Source organism: Trichosurus vulpecula, chromosome 4 (genome assembly GCF_011100635.1).
Source record: "Trichosurus vulpecula isolate mTriVul1 chromosome 4, mTriVul1.pri, whole genome shotgun sequence".
NCBI classification, from domain to species: domain Eukaryota; kingdom Metazoa; phylum Chordata; class Mammalia; order Diprotodontia; family Phalangeridae; genus Trichosurus; species Trichosurus vulpecula.
The window spans coordinates 440514508-440527448 of record NC_050576.1 but is presented as its reverse complement, the minus strand read 5'-3'; the positions used below and the strand labels follow the sequence as shown (position 1 = coordinate 440527448).

The 12941-nt window shown below is 55.5% G+C and overlaps 1 protein-coding gene across 1 annotated transcript in view; it reads left to right on the top strand.

Annotated features, from left to right (window-relative positions):
• Positions 1–236: 236 nt before the first annotated feature.
• Positions 237–12941, top strand: part of CAMKK1 (calcium/calmodulin dependent protein kinase kinase 1) — a gene marked incomplete in the record, with an annotated part of 56160 nt that continues 43455 nt past the window's right edge. Inside the window, 1 exon segment of the mRNA XM_036754332.1 lies at positions 237–396.

Sequence of the window (12941 nt, the reverse complement as noted above, 5' to 3'; positions counted from 1 at the left end):
CCCAGGGGCCAATGGGCGGCGGTCTGCTGCGCTCTGGCCCCGCCTCTCCGCGGCCCGGAGTCTGAGCCAGCGGTGCCTAGTCGGGCTGAGTCTCGAGCTGGCGGCGGCGGCAGCGCGGGGAGAAGGAGGAGGAGGAGGAGGAGGAGGAGGAAGAGGAGGAGAACGAGGAGGAGGAAGAGGAGGAGGAGGAGGAGAGGGAGCAGCAGCAGCAGCAGGATCAGCAGGAGCCGCGGCAGCAACGCGTAGACGCGGCCCCCGGCCCGGGAGAGGGGCAGAAAGCCGGCGCGGCGGCAGCGAGACAGCTCGGGCCCCCGGCGAGCTCCCGCTGGGCGCCGCTGTCCGCGGTGTCAGACGCCGGCCAGTCCCGGTGCCCACCTGCCAGTCTGCCCGAACGAGGTAAGCCTAGACAGCCCGGCCCACCCTGGCCGGGCCTGGGGACCGAGCCAAGTCGGACAGAACAGAGCCGAGCGCCGGGGTCGGGATGGGATGAGGACCAGGTCACCATCCCCACGGGGCCCGTCCGCCTGCGCGGGCTGCCCAGGGACAACGTGCGGGGGCCTGGTGGATTATCCGCTTCCCGGGACTGAGACGGGTGGGCAGAGAGTAGTGCCGCCCTCAGGGGTGGACGCTCGAAGCTCGGCAGCTGGACATCCCTAACCACCAACAGGTCTGGCCAGACACCTCGCGTGGGAGCTGGGACGGGCTGGCAGGAAGGCGGAGCTCCAGTTCTCTGGAGCGGAGGCCTCTGCGGGAGGGCTTCTGTGCCTTAGCTATAGAAAAGGACCCCGGCGCCAACGCTCCCTCCGCCTCCACCCGCGTGTCCGTAGAGGCGCTCCCCAGCGGTGCCCTTATGGCTTGGGTGCTCCTGCAGAGCTGAGCGCCCACCTGTGTAAGTTGTTCTAGAGGACATTAGCTCATGTGTGCCAGCCAACCAGGCCCTTTCATTCCTGGGGAACTGCTCTATGGCTGCCTCCCTCCCTGGCCCTTCTGTCCTGTTCTGTGGGGGGTGTAAAGGGTGAGGGTGGAGGGTGGACCTGGAGCCTGGCCCAGCAGTCACCCTTACACACACATACACACACACACACACACACACACACGCAGGCACGTGCACACACGCACACAGACCACACCACACCATAGGGAAAAGGGAGCTGCTGACTGGCTGCTGGCCCTGCAGGGTGAGGCCAGGCTGGACTGGGGGCCTGGTTTGAGTGGCCCCTGGGCCAATCTCTCTGCCAGCAGCAGCTCCTCTCTGTTTCTTACCCGCCCACCTAATGGTAGGCAGCTTCTGGGTTGCCTCTGGCTTTCCCATCCTGAAAGTGTGTAGGTGGGAGCTGGAAAGTCTCAGGGCTGAGAATCGGGGAGTACTCCCCCTCTCCCTTCTTCGGGTGCAGCCATAGCACTGGTTGGCTGGGGCGGTGCCCTGGCCTTGCTACAGCAGCAGCATCATGCCCTGTCCTGAAGGTGCCAGGGCACCCATGGGGGCCCTTTAGCTGGGCTGCCTTCTCCTCCCCACACATCCCCAGTTCCTAGAACTTGGGGCCCTTGCCATGCTAGGGCTGTTCCCAGGTGGTTGCGCTGTTCTGTGCCTGTGGGAGATCTTTGGTTCTTCTAGTGATACCACGGCCCAGGCAGCTTCTCCTTTTTATTATTATTTAAGGTAAACACCCAGCCATAGGGACGGGTTTAATGTTGCTCTCTCCGGCTCTTTTGGGTAACCGAGCTCCAAAGAACCTTTTACCTTCTGGCTTCAGAAAACGGATGATTTCATCCACTCATTAGCTTTGTGATTGATCTCGGTTGGGCAAGTACTATCTGCCTCTCTGGGCCGCCTTCCTCAGTGTCTTCCTGTGGACCATTTCCTCAGTGTGGGTAGCCCCTCCTACTGGAACAGAGAAGGGCTAGATGATGTCAGGCTCCCTCCAGCTGGAGTTCTGGGATTCTAGGTGGGTGCTGCTGGGCAGCAGGCTGTGGCTGGAGGAGTCGGAGGCCTTGGAGATCAGCCCCTTCTGGGCTTTCATCGGGCCGGTTACTGAAGCACTCTTCTGCTGCAGAAGGCATCTGCTCTGGGCTCCAGCTGCTCACATGACTTGTCCAAGGTCACAGAGATGATAGAAAGTGACTATGGTCACAGTGTGAGTGATTGGGTGCTGGCCCTGGCTTTGAATCTAGGCAGGCGGTCTCGCTTCTACACGGCCCCTCTCGAAGCCCGTTTCCTTCCGGCCTGCCTTGTAGGGGCCTTGTGAGAAGGGTGCTCTTCTCTGTGGCAGGCTCTGGGAGTGGGGGGAGTTGTTTGCAGGCGAGGAAATTTGCTGAGTCAATAGACCGGTAGTTAGTGGGGGGGCTCCTCCATCGACCAGCCCCAGCCAGAGATTTTACTAAAGTATTGCCCCAGGGCTTGTAAACATTCCTGTTGACAAATCTCTCCTCTGAGGCAGATCGAAGCCCTTCTTGGCCTTTGGAGATGGGTGGATTCCTGAATTCCGGCCATCCTTCCGCAGAGCTAGTGCTGTTCTGGCAGTGACTTGGTGGGCTTGGGGCCACTCCAGGGACACATCCACACCACAGAGAGGCCTTGGAACAGGGCTTCAGCAGGTCTTCAGAGAATCTGAGTCTTGTCTTAGAACTGAGCTTCTCTTCTGGAGTCAGACCCCTCAAGATGTGAGAGGGGCCTACAGGCCACCAGACCATAGGAGATTAGGCCTCGAGTCAGGACGACTTCCTGCCTCTGATGAGGACTGGCTGGGTGGCCCTGGGCAAGTCACTTAATCCCTCAAAGGCCTTGGCAGAGCCTCTGAGATAAAGGAGCTGAGAGGTTAGCAGAGGGAATTCCCATGCAGGGAGTTCCCTATATGGACAACATTTTCCGCCGCTCCTAACTAAAAAACAAACCGACAAGCCAACCAAAAACCCTATGGAAAGAGAGGGGAGACCAGAGCTGGGGAGGGCTTTGGATTCCATCTCTCCCAGTCCATAAGCACACATCCATGGCCTGCCAGCAATGCCAGCTTGGTTGCTCAGGCAGGTTCCTTCCCAGCCCCCGGCTTGGGCTGTTTTCTTCATGGCCTCCCTGAGGCATTCCCTCCACCTTCCAGCAAATGGAGCAGGAGGCGAACAGATGCGTGAATAATGGTTTTATTGCTGAGAAGCACGGGCCGAACTGCGGAGCTGTGAGCGGCATTCAAGGTTCCCAGGATAGGCTACTGGAAGGGCCTTTGGCCCAGCCTTCCCCCAGACTGAATACCCTTTCCTGAGGATGAATCCAGCCTGGGAAGAGATGACAAGGATAATGGGGAACAGTCCGGGGGCTGGGATGGAGGGGAAGGGGTGGGCTGGGGGAGGGGCTTCAGGTCACTGGAAGTGACTGAGGCAATCCTGACAGCTCCATCAGGAGGCTGCAGGTTTGATGGCTGGAAGGTTGCTGGGCTTTGTCCGTGTCTCACTGGCATTCCCAGCAGATCTCCTCCTGTTGTGGCCACCAAGGGCCTGCTGGGCTCTGATTTGGTGTCCTCCCAGATGCCCTGGCCAAGCTGCAGGCAGCCCCATCCCTGTACCCTCTGTAGACCTGGGCTGATCAACAGAAAGGCAGCTGGTCTGAGGGAGAATGATGACATTGTACAAGCTGAGGACGTGGATGCTCATCTACTCTGGGCCCTGGACAGGGCTGCCTCATCTGAGCCTTTCTTTCGGAGGCTTCAGAGCCTGGCATCCTCCATAGGACAGGTGGACAGGGAGGAAGCCAGTCTGAAGGTAGCCAGGCCACCTTTCCCCAGCACCCTGCTCCTTAGCTCCTCATCTGTGGACTATTTGCCAATCTCTGTGTGGGGGTGGGGGGAGCTCTTAAAGGACCCTTTCAGAGATATCTTCAGAGTCCTCTGCTGAGGAGGAGGAGAGCATGCTGAAGGTCTCCAGGCCCAAGGCAGGGGCCCGAGGGCCAAGGGAGACTGAGGACAAGAAGGATGGGCCTGGCACTAGTTCAGCCCAGCCCAGCCTGGGATATCTGGGGTTCCCGTTCAGCTGATGGAGGGCACCTCAAGCTCAGGCAGAGGAAGCATGGGGGAGCCTGGTTTCAGGAGTGACTTCTCTTAAGGCTCACACCAATTTCTCCTGGAACAGCTCAGGGCAACCTTGGTTTGGATGCATTGATCACAAGCTTAGCCGGTATTACTGGAACTCAGCCAGGGATGGAATGGGACATAGAAAGCACAGCTACTTGGGTGGTTGGAAGGGTCCTCTTGGGGTCCTGGCAAAGCTGGAGGTAGGGGTGGCACCAAGGGTGCCTGGGGTCACTGCCCTTTCACAAGTTCGAAGCCGGCCACAGACAGCAGCCTTGGCCACAGCACTCAGAATCAAATGGAGCTGGCCACAGCCAGTGTCTCCCTTCCTGGCCCCCATGAGTGCCTTCTGCTCTGGAACCCACAGCAACCATTAACCGAGCTTTCCTCAAAGCCACAGCCAGGGGGAGACCTCTGGGCAGACAAGCCAGTGAGGGAACAGAGGACCCTCAACGAACGTCTCGGCAGTATGGACAGGAAAGCCCCTTTCCTTCTGTCCTCTATATGCTCTGATGGGCTCCCTGGCACCAGAAGGATGACTGTTACCTTACACTCCCCCCATGTCCAGCTGGCATCATGTTCCCATTGTCTCCATGCATCCAGTGGTGGGCCATGGGAAGCAGCCTAGCAACAGATCTTGGTGGTGCCTTGTGTGAAGGAGGAGGTCACCAAGCTAGGTGGTGCCCCACAGGGGCGCTGGTGACCAGGGACAGTGGAAGGAAGTGGTCAGGAGGAAGAGAGTGATGCAGTCAGGGGAAGGATTGTGTGAACCTGAAAACCCTAGAGACAGATTAGCTCTCCTCCTCTTCCTCCCCCTCCTCTTCCTCCTCCTTCTCCTCCCCTCCCCCTCTTCACCTCTCCTCCTCTTCCTCCTCCTCCTCCTACTCCTCCTCCTCCTCCCTATTGTCATGTTCCAGTCTGGAGAAGAGAAGGCCTTGGGCATGGGAGAGCTGTCTTCCAGGCGCTGGAGGGGTGTCATAGGGTGGGGAAGTTAGCCTTGTTCTGCTTGGCCCCAGAGGGTCCACCAAGGAGCGTGAGGGTGGGGTGGGTATAAGGAGGCCACTTCCCAAGCATTCCAGCTGTCTCAGAGAAAACCAGAGTGCTTTGGGAGGTGGGGGCTCCCCACTCCCTGGGGGTCTTTAAGCTGAGGCAGAGCAGTTACTTGGGGTTGCAGAGAATCCTGCCCAGGTATGAGTTGGGCTCCCTTTCATTTGGAATCCCTTCTAACTGAGAACCCGTTATACTGGGAAGAGCCCAGTGTTGACCATTCCCTACCCTGTGCCTCCCTTTGGTTGAGACATTAGTGTTTGGGCCCTCCTGAATGAGGTTCTTTGCATCCCCATTATGGGGGATTACTCCAAGGATCTGCAGGTACAGGGCAGCCTCTCTGTGGGCAGATTCATCATGGACGGACCCAAATAAAGACTGCAGAATCCCTCAGGCAGGGCAGGTGGCAGCAACTGAGGGTCCTGGGGGAATTGGCACCTGCTCCCATGGTCCTGGGCTCTGGACTGACCTGGTACTTCAGACTCTTGAGCTACAAAAATCTCCTTGACCAGGCTGGAGGGTATTTGGCTACTGAAGGAAACTTACTGTGCTATCCCAGTATGAGGCACCTGCATAGGGGGTGGATAGGATGACTGAGCCCCTGGCTTGTCTGTCAGGGGTACCTTGGCTGTAAGCCTGAGAGATGTGGGCCCCAGAGTCGTCTGTGCTGGGCTTATGTGGCCACCTCAGCCCCATGGCCCAGAGGCTCAGGTCTCCATCCAGGGGCCAGGGGCTCAGGTGTCCATCCATGGGCCCAGAGGCTCAAGTCTCCATTAAGGGGCTCAGAGGTTCAGGTCTTCATCCAGGGGCCGGGGGCTCAGGTCTCCATTCAGGGGCCCAGAGGTTCAGGTATCCATCCAGGGGCCAGAGCCTCAGGTCTCCATCCAGGGGCCCAGAGGCTCAGATCTCCATCAAGGGGTCATATCCTGTGGGTATCTCTTTGCTGCATCTTGGGGCAGCCGCACTTCCAAATGGATCATCGATGGAGGAACCTTGGGATGGGGGAGGGAGGTGGTCTTTGCGGCAGGGCCCGTCTCTTGAACCATACCACCTATGCTGCTGTGTCCAATTAGTCATCACAGAAATGGAATCTGCCTGTAGACTTCTACCGAAATAGTAGCGCTGTCAGCTGACACAGCCCCCCTGTTCTAGAAAAGGTAAACACCCTCGTTCTTCAATTCCGTTCGGCCTTTCATCGGTAATTACGGCAGTTTGTCAGAAAAGATCTGTGGTTTGGAGTGGCCTGTGAGCTCCATATGGGTCACCATGGGGACAAGATGAATCAGAAGGCTGCTGGGATCCCAGACAGTGGAGATACAGCATCCGGGCCTGGGCTGGAGGGTCCCTCTGTCCTCTGCCCTGGTCAGAATGTGCTCGCCTCTGGGAATTCTGGCTTCAGAAGGGCTTTGGTGATCTGAGAGTATCCAGAGGTGGGCAGCCAGAACAGGGAATGGCCTGGAGTCCATTTATTCATATGAGAAACTGTTGAAGGAATTGGAGGTGTTTAGCCTGGAGAAGGGGAGGCTCAAAGGGACATGAGAACTAGGTTCCAGTGTGGGAAAGTCTGTCCTGGAAAAAAAGGAAGAGACGTGGTGTGTTTGGCTTCTGAGGTAGGGCTAGGAATTAGAGGCAGAAGCTACAGAGTGAGGTCTGATATCATGGAGACCTTCCCAACAATGAGGACTGTCCCATGGTGGAAGGGGCAGCCTTAGGAGCTGGTGGCACCTCTCCCAGGAGATCCACGCTCAGGTTATTGTAGACGCAGGTGTCCTTGGTCTGCTACTGGGTGGTCTAGATCCCTTGTGGGGGTCCTCTCCCCCTCCTCCCTTCTTAGCCATGGCTTGGCAACTGATTCTAGCCATCTCTGACTCGGAGTTAGGGCCAGGTGTTCGTTTCTGTGCTGCCTGTGTGGAAGGGTCTGATGGATGTGTGAGTGCGTATAAATGTGCGCACGCACACACATGCCATGAGAACCCACCGTGTTGAACAGTGAACAAGGGTTCCCAAGCAGCGTCCGGAATGCAGGTGCTAGTCTGCCCCTCCCCCCAAAAATCTTCCTGTCTGATTTTGTGGTAGAGGGACAATAGGGGTGGGGGCGGGGACCAGGTCTCGCTCATCCTTTGGGGCTCCTTCATCTCTAGCCTGCCTCCCTTTTTTGCACAATCTGGTCCTTAAACGCTTGTGGAATTTGAATACCTACATTCAGGGAATGCTTGGTTGATGGATTTGAGGGTGTCTTTTTAAAGACCAAATGCAGAAGAGAGACAGAGAGGGCCTGGGGCTGCTGTGGAGTGAGACCTCTCTGGCTTTGCCATCCCATATAGGTCTTGGGGGACAGGACCTCAGCAGTGCAGTTTGGGACATGCCAGGAGGGCACAATTTGGAGGGGAGCTTCTTCCCATTTGTCCTGGCTGCCTCCCGGCCTCCCTCCCTACCTGGTCAGCTGAGGCCCAGGTACTGAGCTCCCAGGGGCCTCCCCGAGTACATCATCTGCCTCGAGCCTGCACCGTTCCTGCTGCCCCTGCAGACAGGGCTGCCAGGCTTGTCTGTGAGCATGACTCGGCAGCTGCCCCGGCACCACCTCTGGAGAGGCTAGATGCTTCCCAGCTCTGACTCATCTCTGCAGGCTGGCTGCCGGCCGCCTGGCCGGCGGGGCGGGAGGGTGACTCACTTAGCCTGGACAGGATTCGCTTGTTGGCAGCAGCCATCAGCGCACTTAGCACCAGGCGGGGGCTCCTCTGATCCTGAGCAGGAATAGAAGCCTGCTCTCCTAGGATTTTGCTCTACTTCCCCATCAGACTTTGCTCCCTGACTCGGCAACCTATTTCTACACCAAAGTGAACCTCCTCTCTGTTCTAGGGAAGGCAGCGGAGGGCAGTGGGGTAAGATCTTGCAGACTGGGGCCAGAGGGCTGACCCTGCTGCTCCCTCCCGGCCTCCGAGGGGCCTTCCCAGGCTCAGAGGATCACAGCTGGAAGGGGCCAGGAGGCCTCATTTTACAGAGGACCGGAGACAAAGGGACTTCTCCAGGGTCCACAGGGAATGCGGGGTTGCACTAGGATTCAAACACAGGGGCTTTGACTCCAAATGCAGAGTTCTTTCCGCTGTGCTGTGCTGCCTTTAAGCAGCCCTAACACTTTATCATCCTGTGGCTTTAAGCTCCCCACCTCCATCCTCCGTCCACCTCCATGCTGCACATGTCCTCTGTACCAGAGGGGCTAATCTGTCACTAGACTTGGCATATCACAGTCATTCCCACCTCCGTGCCCATGCCCTTCCTTCTCTCCCCCAAGACCTGCCTTTGCCTCCTCCTCAGCAGAGCCCTCCCCATCTGCTTTAGCCAACACTTACCTTGGCCGTCTGGTGTCTTATCTTGGGTGGGCCTGGGAGCTCCTCATCCTCTTGGCTCATCTCACTGACCAGCTGTGTGACTTGGAGCATCTCTTCAGCGCCATCAAACTCAGTTTCCTTATCTCTAAAATAAGATGCACCCCAGGCTCTAAATACTCCCTTGAGCAATCCCCACTGTTAGCCGTCGTTCATGCAGACTTACCTACCTCTGAGAATCAGGAGCTGGGAAGCGGGCAGGATAATCCCCCATGCTGCCGCCATCACAGCTTTCTCCAGGCTGGCTCTGAGGAAGGTCAAGTGTAGCTTCTCTGCTCAAATGGGATGGGGGGTGTACTTGTGAACAGTGGCAAGGCAGAGGGGAGGAGGGGCATTGGGACTTCAATGCCATACTGGTCCTCTCCCCCTTCCACTGAATGATGGAGAGCCAATCATACAGAATGGGGTGCCTAGCAAAGGTAGAGAAGGCAATGCTTGGGTCGGACATGAGACTGGGAGATGAAGTCAGTTATATAGCAGGTATCAGAATCAAAAGTCAAACTGAGTCAGATGGGCTGGCAGAAGGAGCAGACTCACAGGGAGAAATGTGAAAAACAGTCTACTGTGTGGATTCTGCCAAAACTCAAAGGCAGAAACAAGAAATGGAGAGAGCTGATTTCACAGCAGTTTATAAGAAGCAGGCCCAGGGGTTATGATTGACCCTAAACTCAACATGAAAGCCATTTGAGAAGTTTGGAGAGTGCCAGGAGAGTCTGGCAACCAGGAAAGAGGAAACATGGCCTCGCTTGGCCCTATGAAGAAGACCGAGAGGTCTTTGACCAGAGGCTGTGCCTGTCCTGCCTTGGTCTCAGTGAATGGGGGGGCGTGGCTCCTATGGGGATGGTTGCAAGGATGGGGCATCACCAAGGGAGAGCCAGGCTACTAAGAAAGAGGATGTGGGAGAATGTTGGTTGAAAAGTGGGAGCACTGAGGGAAATTCTTGATGATTGAGTCTGACCCTGTGCTGTGGAAGTGACCTTTGTTCTTGGGTTCAAGGATCATGAGCTCACACTTGCTCTAGTGGGTCTTCCTGGATGAAGGGGCTTCCAGTATCAGCCTGGGGATGGTTGGGGATGGCTGGGGATGATTGGGGATGGTTGGGGATGGCTGGGGATGGCTGGGGACGGTTGGGGCCTCTGGGCTTCGAGGACTGGCCTAGCTCAGCACAGAGAAAAGTTTCTTGGTAGCCTGGCTACAGGATGATAACTGGAGGGATAGAGCGACCACTCTGGAGATGACTATGGAGGGGCCGTGGCCTGCACCAATGGAGGGGTCACCTACACTGTGGCCAATGGGGAGCATCCCGGATTGGATGCTGTAGAATCAACATTTGGGGGAGAGGGGTGGGGACATCAGGTTGGGGGGAGGGGAGGTGCCTAAGGGCTGTGTGGCTGAGCTCATCTGCTCCACCATGGAATTAGGTCCTGGCCTGTGAAGGAGAGAGGAAGAGGTCAGGCTCTGATTCCTCACAGAGGTGTCTCTCCCAGGTGTGGACTCTTCCAGGTTCCTTGACTGGAGGTCATCTTGTTGGGGGTAGGGATCATTTAATTCATTGTAGGTGTCCTTGGTACCTGGAACACAAGGGATGAATAATCAATATTTGTTGATTTATTGAGAGAACCGGCCTTGGAGTTCTAGGTTCTAGACTCTATGCTTTGAGGGAGAAGAGCCGAGGACTCCAAATGGAAAGTCTGTCCTCATTGGGATTTCTGTCTCCAAAATGCTGCCTGTAAGGCTGTGTCTCACAATCACAGATTGGTAGGTGTCCCATCCCATCCTGGACTGTGAATCTCCCAGAGCAGGGAGTGTCTGATCTAAGGCCTCCATCTTGGAAACCACAGCCTTCATTTGCCCTCTCTGTGGTCTAGCCTCATCCGTTGATGCCCTCCTGCCCTCTCCACCTTATGGGCACCTGCCCCTGCGCTTGCCCTCTAGCCACCAGGAACAGCCTCCTCTCAAAGCCTTCCCTATCTTCAGGGTTTAACCCCAAGGCAACCCTGCCTGCCTCCTTGTAGCTGGCACTGAGCTCTCCCTCCCCTTGAGTCTCCCAGGTCTGTGCTAGGAACCTGATGAATTCTAAGATGCATTAGAGAGAGAGAGAGAGAGAGAGAGAGAGAGAGAGAGAGTGAGTGTGTGTGTGTGTGTGTGTGTGTGTGTGTGTATGTATGTGTGTGTGTGTGTGTGTGTGGGCGCGAGCGGGCGATCGCTTCACCCAGCCCTGCTTGCTGGAGTGACAGGAAGCCTCTGAAGGCAGGCACTGGCTGTTTCTTCTCTGAGTCCACAGAACCTGGCTTTGCACTCATGGCCTCTGATCTTGCTGAGTCTCCTAAAGACTTTGCCCAGCTCTGCCTCTCTTAAATTCAGTTCATGCCCAGGTCAAGACACCACCCTCCTGATGCCACTGGTCCTCTTCAGAGAATGAAAGACAAAGCACCACAGCAGCATTAGTGTGGCTGGGTCAAGGAATTTGAATGGCCAGTAGGGCCTGGCCAGGCACAGAGCATGGGCTGCTATTAACCTGATCATTGCCGTGGCATTCGGGTCCCCTCCCCCCATCCCCATCCTCTTGTGACTCTTCACCCAGAAGAGCCTGAGTCTGGTTTGCCTCCCTTTGAGGCCAGGCCGCTTCAATCTTTGGGTGGAGCCTCTGAAGTGGGCCTTCTCTTCCAGCTTGTACTGGAGATCCCCCTTTCCCATGGGGTCTGAGGGAAGAAGGAGAAGGTGTGGGGCGGGTGGGGGTTGGGCTAGGGTGAAGCAGCCCCTTTATCTCCTGTCTCTGGTCATTGTCAGCTCAAACCCCAAGAGAAGGGCTGTGTTTGAAAGCACATTCAGTCCTTTTATCAGGGAAGGAGGGGGAAGATGACTGTTGTGACAGAAGTGGGGTGAGGGGAGAAGAGGAACCAACTTATGGGCCCCAGTAGATTCGTTGTGTCTTATGGGGGTGAAAGGAAAGGGGCTGGCCAGGGAGGGAGCCCAAGGCCGGGGGTCCCCACCCTAACCCACATGCTAGGGGCTGCAGCCCAGTATGGAATTCAGAATGCATTCTCAATGAACTAATAAAAAAGCATTTACTTTAGTAAATGATTAAATTAGTAAATGCCTCTGATGTTCCAGGCGCTGTACTAAGGTCTGGCATACAAAGGAAGGCAAAAGTCAGCCCCCACCGTCAGGGAGCTCGAGGGCTCATGGGGGAGATGAACATTTTAATAATTAGGGACACACGAGATCCATGCAGAGTACAGGTGGAAAGAATCAATGCTGTTAATACGACTGATTATTTCATATAAATACGTACACATTGCATTGTTCAAGATTTGTCTGTTTTATACATTGCAATACAATCTTGATTTTCTTTCTTTATTTTTTCTGAGGCAATCAGGCTTAAGTCATCTAGATGTCCGGGGTCACACAGCTAGCAAGGGTCAAGTGTCTGAGGCTGGATTTGAACTCAGGTCCTGCTGACTCCAGGGCCAATGTTCCATCCACTGCGACATCTAGCTGCCCCTCTTAATTTTATTTGAATAAAATACAAGCTAAGAAAATTAATTAAAATGGAGACAACTGTTTTGTTTTTAAAAAAAAGAGAGAGAAGAAGGTGGGGGAGAGAAGTGGGTATTGCTACCCAGAGTTTGAAGGCTTCTCTCGCAGAAAGGGTTACCACAGGCAGCAGTGTGGGGAAATCCCAGTGATCGAGGGCCTTCCACTCGCACAGATCACAGCCAACTTTCTAGGGTCACACAGCCTGCAAGTGAGAAACAAAAGGCAGATTGGACCCCAGGCCTTCTGCGTTCTAAATGAATATGTTTGTGTTGAGGTGAGCTGTCCAGCAGGCCCTGGGACAGTTGAAGTTCTGGGACCCAGGCCAGGAGGTGACAAGGACTTTCCCAGGGAAATATTGTTGCCTTTGGGCCTGGAGCAGGCTACACAAAAATAAGCCTAGGTGGAGGGATGTTCGGGGGCAGCCCCTGGGTCTGCGGAAAGCTTTTTAGCGGCCAACCACCATCCGGTCTAATCCCTTTGTTTTACAGAGAGGAAATGGGGGGGGTGGCGCACGTGTTTAAGGTCCTTGGAGTCATCGGCAGAGCCCGAAGGAGGCAATAAGCATTTACGTAGCACTCGCTGTATACCAGGTACTGTGCTAACTGCTTTGCAAATCAGCTCATTTGATCCTCGCAACTCTACAAAAGCGGTGCTATTATTATCCTCATTTTTACATTTGAGGAAACTGAGGCAAACAGAGCTTAAGTAACTTGCCTAGGGTCACACAGCTAATAAGTATGTGAAGAAGGATTTGAACTGGGGTCTGTGTCCTTCCAGGCCCAGTAGTCTATCCACTGAGCAGCTGGTAAGCTGCTTATAATTTACCAGTTGGGATTTGAACCCAGCTCCTCTGAGACTCCCGTTCAGAGAGGTTCTGGAAGGATGGACAGCAATTGATTTGTGTGGGGTCACA